This window comes from Bos mutus, chromosome 6, assembly GCF_027580195.1.
Source record: "Bos mutus isolate GX-2022 chromosome 6, NWIPB_WYAK_1.1, whole genome shotgun sequence".
NCBI classification, from domain to species: domain Eukaryota; kingdom Metazoa; phylum Chordata; class Mammalia; order Artiodactyla; family Bovidae; genus Bos; species Bos mutus.
The window spans coordinates 94582001-94591854 of NC_091622.1; positions in this window are offsets into that span (position 1 = coordinate 94582001).

Genomic DNA, 9854 nt, shown 5'->3' on the forward strand with positions numbered 1-9854 from the left:
TCATATATTGATGATAGTTCTTAAATAGTGTATGTATGTAAGTGTATGTGGTATGTAGAAATCAGTAGATCAAAACCAAATGGTCCTTTAAGTCTCAGGGTAGCATGCACTTAATCCATGGGCATCTTCAGAGTGGTCATTCTACAGGTGCTCTAGTAACCAATACTACACTGGTTTATGTATCACAGGAGGTGTTCCTTCCCATTTTTAATTCCTTCATGTCTTGCCAACCCTCCCCTATGTCAGAAGGAGAGTATTTGTGAAAAGTTCTGAAATGGGAGACTTGTACAAGGTCTTATTGCAGACCTTCAATGGCCTTCCCTAAAAGGATTTTAAAGACTTCATTATCTTAAGGGGACTACATAGCAAGTTACAATTAGGTAAACAGAGACTAGGGATAGGGCAGAGATGGATCCATAGTGTGACCACTGAGATGGGTGAAAAAACAGGTTGACTTCTTAAGATTACCCAAGTACTTTTTGTGCTACATTTCTTTGAGACCTGGTCTCAGTTTTCCTAAGCAACAGTCTGATTATCTGAAACACCAATCCCCAGCAAGATGTGATGAGAAGAACAGTCCAAAATTCCTGTTCTGTTTCTGCTCTGCATGATTAGTAGGACTTGCATCATTATTGTTGGTATCATTACTTTATCTGCATTTTGCTTTTCTTGTCTGTGCAATGAGTGAGACAGGTTCTGCTATCTTTAAAGTACTTTTAGCACTGGGGAGTTGTTTTTTCTAACAGGCTAATCAGGCTCCAATTAAATCTAAAGAAGGCTTTCTAGAGAAAAAAGCAAGATTGGTTTGGAGCAAATTTGATGGCAAGAAATCAGAAAGATATTTGGGGACAAATAGAAGGTGGATTTCAAAGATCTTTACATCACAACGCTTAAGAGGCTGACCAAATTATCCATGCCTAGAACACTAGTGAATCCCTAGAACAAAAGTTTCTTAAAAACAAGCCAACCAACCACCAAGTCAACCAATCAAGGTTGCCTGGGGCCTAACTTTAAAAACAAAAACCCAATAACAAACACAAACCTTGAATGCGCCTTCATTTCTATCCCATCCTTCCAGAATCTTCCTTTCACTATGGTGGCTAGATTACCTGTTGGGTAGTCAAAGGTGAACTCAAGTCTAAAGAAACAGTAAGTAAATACTGCTTCTTGAAAAGGACTTCTCCATAGTCTAAGGCTGCTGTCTGTGGTGTCACACGGAGTCTGACACAACTGAAGCGACTTAGCAGCAGTAGCAGCAGCATAGTCTAGAATCTTTTTTTTTTTTTTTTTTAAAGGATACGTGTAGACACTTTGGAGCTTCTCCTGTGTTTTCTTTTGTATGGTAATTAAATACTCAATCTGGAAGAAAACTGAACCTTGACTGAGCTAATGCCCAGGTGATGAGGTAGCTGTGTGAGTGGCAGACACTTTAGGGCTGGGCAGTTTTGCTGAACAATCTACCTAGGAGACGTTTTTTGGGCGGGAAGCAGTAGGGGAAGGGTGCCCAAAGCTAGTTTTGCCTTCAGCCAAGGCAAACTGAGAAATGTTTTAATGTTGCATTTTCAAGCGTTTGGATGTATCAACTTTCTCGGATGAGAGTTTCTAAAATTCCATAATCCCACCCATCTGCCAAACTAGCTGAGGTTGCCGGCTGAAGCCATTGGCGTAAATGTCTACACACAGCTGCGGGGGAAACAAGGTCATAGGGTCATGCAGGCTTGGAGTAGGCTGGTGCCATGAAGTCCAGGCAGGTGGCCTGCGCTCCGAGTGCCTGCCAGGTCCTACGGACTGGGGAAAAGGCAACTCAAGCGGCTGCCGCACAAGCATTTGCTGTGTCCCCAGTCAAGGGCAGATTGCTTGGAAATGACCCGGCTCCTAGTGTCTGGAATCTCCGAGCGCGCTCTCTGCGTGGATCGCGAACCCCTCTCGTCTTCTGGCGTTTGTGAGTAGGAGGGGAACGCGTCTATTTCCCAAGATGAGTTTACAGGGTGTAGCCGAATCTCACCGGCGTGCGGGAACCGGAGGGCTGGGGAAAGAATGCACGCGCATCTCTGCACCAGTTCTCAGGCACCGGGGAGCCAAAACTGAAACCGGACCCACCGGGGATAGTTCCCAGGGTCCTGGGCTTGAGTCCTGGGCCCACTTCTACGCTCTGCGGCTCTCTGAGGCCCAGGCTACCGGTGTAGCCGTCACACCGGCGCGCCAGCCAACATAGACGTGTCGCCGCCGCCGGGCGCGGCGGTGGGAATGGAGGGAGTGGGTCCAACAGGGTTGAGCCTTTCCCGCTCACACCCGCGTCTGAACCGCTGTGTAGCACCCGCTTCTCGTCTTCTATTAAGTTTACCCTCCCTGCAGCTTGTCTCTTAGTGAGCATCATCCCAGCGCCGAAACCTGGAACACCCGGGACCACCAGTACCCAGAAAACGACCGGGAAGAGCAACCTCTCCTCCCGGATTCCGAGGACCCCGAAAGCGGCCTCGCCCCTTGAGTCAGGGGTTTCTCCACGCACTATCGGCCCAGACTCCGCTCCACCAACCAGGCCGGTGCAGCTGGCTCGAGCGGAAGAGTCCACGATTGGAGTGCCAGGCCAGGTGCGCTTGGCAAGGCACACGCGTCCGAGTCCGAAGCCTTCAGCGCTCTGCAGTGCGGAGACAGGGCACATAAGGGAACCACCAAGGACCCAGCGAGGGACAGCAGGCAAGCGCGACGGCCAAGGATCCGCCCTGAGCTTTTAGATTTTCCTTCCTCCCCACGCCCCTTGCCTTCGCCCAATCCCGTGTGCTGGAATCAGTTTCGCTCATTCTTTGGTATCTCCCGTTTTCCCTTCCCTCCACCCCTCCATCACTTTCGCACTCTATTCCGTCTCTTAAGTACTTCTGGAGATTTGAGATCATTCCTAGAGTTTTATTAGGAAACCTCCCCCGCCTGATGATTCTCAACCATTCAGGCAACCGACTCCTAAGGTGGTTGCCCCAGCCCAAGGGGAGACTGCTTAGTCGATTTGATTGAATGAGCCTTAAGGACTACTGCACACCCTACCTTGCTCATCAAAGAGATGAGCAAATGCCAGTCCCTCCCCCCTCCAAAACAGACACTCCCTCCGCCCCCATATACGAACAAACACTCATGTGTGTCACCTCCTGAGAAGTTCCTCCTAGGAGAGGAAGCAGTCGGTCTGATGTTCTTCTGTCCTTAAACTGATGTGCTTGTGTCTTTGCTTTGAAATGCTGTCTTTCCTTGAAGGTGCGAAAGTACCTCCAAGGGATGGAGAAAATTAAGCCTGCCCAGAAGCTGAACTGGGAATAGAATGAGGAGCTGGCCTACCTCCTTTTCCTCTTCTAAATGCGTTTTGGCTGACAGGTGGGCCAGGAGCCTAGAATATTGAGGCAGAATGCCTGCTGACTGTGACCGGCCTAGGTGGGCAGAAGGGGTGTTCTCAGCCTCTCCGCTTCACAGATCCTATTCCTAAGGCCAATTTTACTTTTTTAAAAAACTTTAAATTGGACCTAAAACTTTTAAAACATAGCTATTCTCCAGGGCAAGAGGATGAAGAAACTAAAGAGAAAGTTCTTTTAAAATTTTATTTTTTAAAACTCTCTAGGGCCAACAAAGGTCCATCTAGTCAAAGCTATGGTTTTCCCAGTAGTCATGTATGGATGTGAGAGTTGGACTATAAAGAAATCTGAGTGCTGAAGAGTTGATGCTTTTGAACTGTGGTGTTGGAGAAAACTCTTAAGAGCCCCTTGGACTGCAAGGAGATCCAATCAGTCCTAAAGGAGATCAGTCCTAAAGGAGATCAGTCCTGGATGTTCACTGGAAGGACTGATGCTGAAGCTGAAACTCCAATACTTTGGCCACCTGATGTGAAGAACTGACTCATTTGAAAAGACCCTGATGCTGGGAAAGATTGAAGGAGAGAGGAGAAGGGGACAACTGAGGATGAGATGGTTGGATGGCATCACCAACTCAATGGACATGAGTTTGAGTAAAATCCAGGAGTCGGTGATGGACAAGGAGGCCTGGCGTGCTGCAGTCCATGGGGTCACAAAGATTTGGACACAACTGAGCGACTGAACTGAACTGAACTGAACTGAGGGTTAGAGATCTGGTAAGCTGTTCTACTTGAATAGCTAATCTGGTTATAATTGTTATTTACATATGCCTTTTCAGGGATTCCCAGGTGCCATTAGTGGTAAAGAACCCACCTACCAATGCAGGAGACATAAGAGCTGTGGGTTCAGCCCCTGGGTCTGGAAGATCCCTTGAAGGAGGGAATGGCAACCCACCCCAGTATTCTTGCCTGGAGAATCCCGTGGACAGAGGAGCCTGCAGGGCTACAGTTCATAGGGTCGCAAAGAGTCAGACATGACTAAAGCAACTTAGCATGCACGTGTGCCTCTGTTGTCAAGTTGTGTGTATGTACTAGAATGTATGTGTGTACGTGTTTGCACACATAATATATATTTACACTTATATATGTATATATTATGTACACACATGTGTATTATATATACAAATGTACATATCCATTCTAGTACACATGTAGACACAGAATTGGTAGACACTATTCTAAGTACTTTTCACATATTGACTTGGTATAATTCTCACAACCTACCCAGGAGGAAGCCTAGTAAGGATTCTACTCCATCAAGTTTTAAAACTGTGTGGTTGGTATGACTGTCATCTAGGAACAGAAAGCTGAGATTCAATACCATAAAGTAATGGCAAGAATAGTGCCTCCTAAGTCAGAAAGCTTGCTTGGAGTTCTGTGGCCTTTCCGTCTATGCATCTCAGTTTACTTTACTTGAGCTTGTGAATAATTCTACCTGTGAGCTTATCAAATAGATGTGTCTTGAAAAGCAAATAAAATCATTCATGTAGAAGCTTTTCATACTATCACACATGATAGACTTCCCAGTTGGTGAAAGAAATGTACTTTTAGCCTCAACTTATCTTCCTCAGATGGTCAAGAACTTCTATAAGAAATCCTCAGGTACCTTCCTCTATAACAAGTCTTGTGGCCTTGACTTTCTTTAATGATCTTTGTTCATTTGTAAGCAGAGGTGGGAGTAACAGCTGGTTTGGTTTTGTGGATGTGTATTTAACTACTCAATGTTTCTTCCTTATGTCCTAAAATTACAGAAGGGTCACTGGAAAAATATTCAAGAAGTAAAATCAAGCAAGCTTACAGATCCATCCAGGGGTATGTAGTTTTAATTGTCTTAGCCAGAATAATCTTAAATGGTAAGTACAATATGTTCCCAGTACTTAAAAGTTACGTGTAAACAAAACACCAAGAGTGAAAATGGCTGTAAGAGGAGGGCTAGTTATCATTTCCCTTGCTGTAGAAAAGATGAGCAAAATGCAGAACAGTAGCCCATTTCTCTTCCTGAGTACCATGTAACAAATGGCATCTTGCTTAGAAAGATGTCTTAGTGCTTAATGAAGACAACTCTGGGTCTGCAGATCATGGAGATCCATGAATGATACAAATCCATGAGTCAATATCTTGGAGGGGAACTCTGACTCCAGCTCATGTTTTGGACTGATGCTGAAGCTGAAGCTCCAATACTTTGGCCACCTAATAAAAAGAGCTGACTCATTGGATATGAGACGCTGATGCTGGGAAAGATTGAAGACAAGAGGAGAAGAGGATGACAGAGAATTAAATTGGTTGACATCACCAACTCAGTGGACATGAGTCTGAGCAAACTCTGGGAACTGGTGAAAGACAGAGAAGCCTGGAGTGCTGCAGTCCATGGGGTAGCAAAAGATCGGACATGACTTAGCAATTGAACAACAGACTCCAGCTTATGTTGTTCAGTGTTTTAAAATGTATTTTGAGCTAGAATGCATTATTTAATTGTGCATTTCCCCTCTGTTAAAATGGAGACTTGAAGGATGGATGCCTATGCTATCTTCTCTTTCTCAAATTCTCCAGGGAGTAAATTTTTCAAGGAAATATTAAGAACCTTTGTAAACCAAGAATAGGGATGAGATTTGGAAGGGAAAAAACCACAGGAAGAGAGAGACTAACTCTATCAGATCTTCGGCCCTTCACTTGTTTTCAGATGTCTAGCCATTGATCCAAATTTCTTTTGTCCCCATCATTTTTTGTTTTTGCTTTTTTTCTTTCCTGAAGAAAGGCAGGGATGTGGGTTTTAGGGGAGAAATCCAGAAAACAGTCCCACCCTTGAGCAACATCCCAGAGCACATCAGCTGTGGGGGTTGGAGGCTGGAAAGTGTAGCGTGATTATACTTTTCTTTAGGGACTCATCTCAATTGGGTGTGCCTGTGTTACACCATTGCTTGTGGAACTCAAAGTAGCTTTCTCTGTGTTTAGTAATTTTTGGGTGAAGTGTGAAATTAAAAAAAAAAAAAAAGCATTTGATGACTTTTCCCCTTCAAAACAATTGAGTTAAGATCTGTTTTCCCCTCTGGCCAGATTTCACTGGGTCTTTGAAAACGGAAAACATAGCCAAACAGCAACACCCAGCCCCCAAAACGATGCAAATCACAGTTAGAAAAATCCAAGTATCCATAGGCTCCTCTAGGTTCAGAGGTTCCAGTGTAGGAGGCAAATGAAGGTGGAGAAAAGAAAAAGAAAGGAATATCCCTGCAGGGTCTCTCCTAGAAAGAGAAGTCACTTAGACTTCTACATTAAAATATTTTGGAGAAAGTATAAGTTAAACTGTTTACTTTAGCAGGGCTGGATAGAAGTCAATAGTGAATGCCATGAAGTTTATCTTCATGAACATATAATCTGCTCTCTGAATTCCATCTCAGAACGCTGCATCCTCAGTTGTTTCTGCCATTTGACTTTGTCAGATCTCCCTTAGTCCTTTCCCCTCCAGCAAAGAGATGGTATAGAAAATTCCCACCAGTATGAATCAGTAGTAAGACAAAAAAGTTTGAATTTATTTGAAAGCATTTTCTTTTACCCCATTTGCATTTTGGGACTTAATTTCTAATTTTGGAACAATCTAAGGAAAGATGAGGCATTGGTATGTAGAGGTACTCCCCTTCTGGGGGTGATAATGCCTGAAACTGCTTTCAAAATAGAGATCTTTGATTTTGAGACTGCACTCGAAAGTGCTTATTATAAGCCTCCAAACATGCCTAAACTTAAAACCAGGGAAATATTTAGAAAACCTACCTTTCAAACATCTAACTCCATGCATAGTAAAGGGAATGGCAAAAAACTAACTCCGTGCATAGTAAAGGGAATGACATGGTATAAGACAAGTTTCATCAAGTTACATGATTGCCAGAAGCTCACATCTGAATTTCTTAAATCTTTCCAATAGTCAAAATACATCTTCTTTGGTATTAAGCCAATTTTATAACAGCTCAAAACAGGGACTTGGGACTGCAGATAGCACAAATCTCTCTCTTTTTGGGGATGGTGGCTTTTCTTTGAACACACTGCAGAAGAAAAAATTTAACTTTTAATAAGTACAGTTTCAGAGTCTTTGTCATATCAACTATTTATGACAGCCTACTCAGGGACCGATACTTTGGCCACCTGATGCAAAGAACAGATTCATTGGAAAAGACCCTGATTCTGAGAAAGATTGAAGGCAGAAGGAAAAGGGGATGACAGAGGATGAGATGGTTGGATGGCATCACCAGCACGATGGACATGAGTTTGAGTAGGCCCCCAGAATTGGTGATGGTTAGGGAAGCCTGATGTGCTGCAGTCCATGGGGTCGCAAAGAGTCAAACTCGACTGAGCAACTGAGCTGAACTGAACTGAACTCAGGGACCCAAGAGCATGGTCAACTGGAAAAATCAGGTAAGGATACTGAGAAAAAGGGGACCTCAGGTAACAACTTCTGTAATAACTTCAGACATTACAGAGACCCTAGAAGGAGTGATCTCATTAAATCACCTAGGTAGCTGTGAAAAATGCGGATTCTCAAACTCATCTCTAGAAATTGGGTAGATTTCATGAGAAGGAGCTGCAGAGGATGAGATGTTTAGATAGCATCATAGACTCAATGGACATGAATTTGAGCAAACTCTGGGAAATAGTGGAGAACAGAGGGACCTGACCCGCTGCAGCCCGTGGAGTTGCAGAGTTGGACCTGACCTAGTGACTGAACAACAGCAACAACAAGCATGAGAATCTTGCATTTTAAATAATCATTAGGTAATTCTAGAGCAGGTGGTTCTGGATCCACACTTTGAGAAACACACTGCAGGGTTAGAACAGCAACCAGTCCTATAGAAACTTCAATTAAAACAGGTGTGTCCTCAGTCTAGAAAATTGCTATGTCTCTGAAATACTGTTCATGGGGTTCTCAAGGCAAGAATACTGAAGTGGTTTGCCATTCCCTTCTCTAGTGGACCACATTTTGTGAGATGGAAATACCAGACCACTTGACCTGCCTCTTGAGAAATCTTTATGCAGGTCAGGAAGCAACAGTTAGAACTGGACATGGAACAACAGACTGGTTCCAAATAGGGAAAGGAGTACATCAAGGCTGTATATTGTCATCCTGCTTATTTAACTTATATGTAGAGTACATCATGAGAAATGCTGGGCTGGATGAAGCACAAGCTGGAAACAAGACTGCAGGGAGAAATATCAATAACCTCAGATATGCAGATGACACCACCCTTATGGCAGAAAGTAAAGAAGAACTAAAGAGCTTTTTGATGAAAGTGAAAGAGGAGAGTGAAAGCTTGGCTTAAAACTCAACATTCAGAAAACGAAGATCATGGCATCTGGTCCCATTACTTCATGGTAAATAGATGGGGGAACAGTGGAAACAGTGACAGACTTTATTTTTCTGCGCTCCAAAATCACTGCAGATGGTGACTACAGCCACGAAATTAAAAGACACTTACTCCTTGGAAGAAAAGTTATGACCAACCTAGATAGCATATTAAAAAGCAGAGACATTACTTTGCCAACAAAGTTCCGTCCAGTTAAAGCTATGGTTTTTCCAGTAGTCATGTATGGATGTGATAGTTGGACTATAAAGAAAGCTGAGCATGGAGGAATCGATGCTTTTGAACTGTGATGTTGGAGAAGACTCTTGAGAGTCCCTTGGACTGCAAGGAGATCCAACCAGTCCATCCTAAAGGAACTCAGTCCTGAATATTCATTGGAAGGACTGATGCTGAAGCTGAAACTTCAATACTTTGGCCACCTGATGCAAAGAATTGACTCATTTGAAAAGACCCTGATGCTGGGAAAGATTGAAGGCAGAAGGAGAAGGGGACAACAGAGGATGAGATGGTTGGATGGCATCACCAGCTCGATGGACATGAGTTTGAGTTTTTTTCTGGGAGTTGGTGACAGACAGGGAGGCCTGGTGTGCTGCAGTCCATGGGGTTGCAAAGAGTCGGACACGACTGAGCGACTGAACCGTACTGAAATACTGAGGCTAAACTGAATTATACACTAAATTAAAAAACTCTTCAGTGACGTCTATCTTGGTTTCAGATCCATCCCCCCCCCCGCCCCCGCCCATTTCTGGTGTTTCATAACATGTCAACATTTTGTTGTTCTTTTCTCATTCAAGTCTGGTTATTCTGAACAGCAACAACAAAATATAAATGCATAAGAGCGCATGCTCAGTCTCTTCAGTCATGTCTGACTTTGTGCAACTCTATGGACTGTAGCCCATCAGGCTCCTCTGTCCATGGGATTTTCGAGGCAAGAATATTGGAGTGGGTTGCCATGCCCTCCTCCAGGGGATCTTCCTGACCCAGGGATTGAACCCACATCTCTTACATCTTCTGCATTGGCAGGCAGGTTCTTTACCCCTAGCGCCACCCGGAAGCCCCTAAATGCATAAGAAAGCCTCTGTTAAACAAAACCTTCAAGCTACATCTTTATGGAC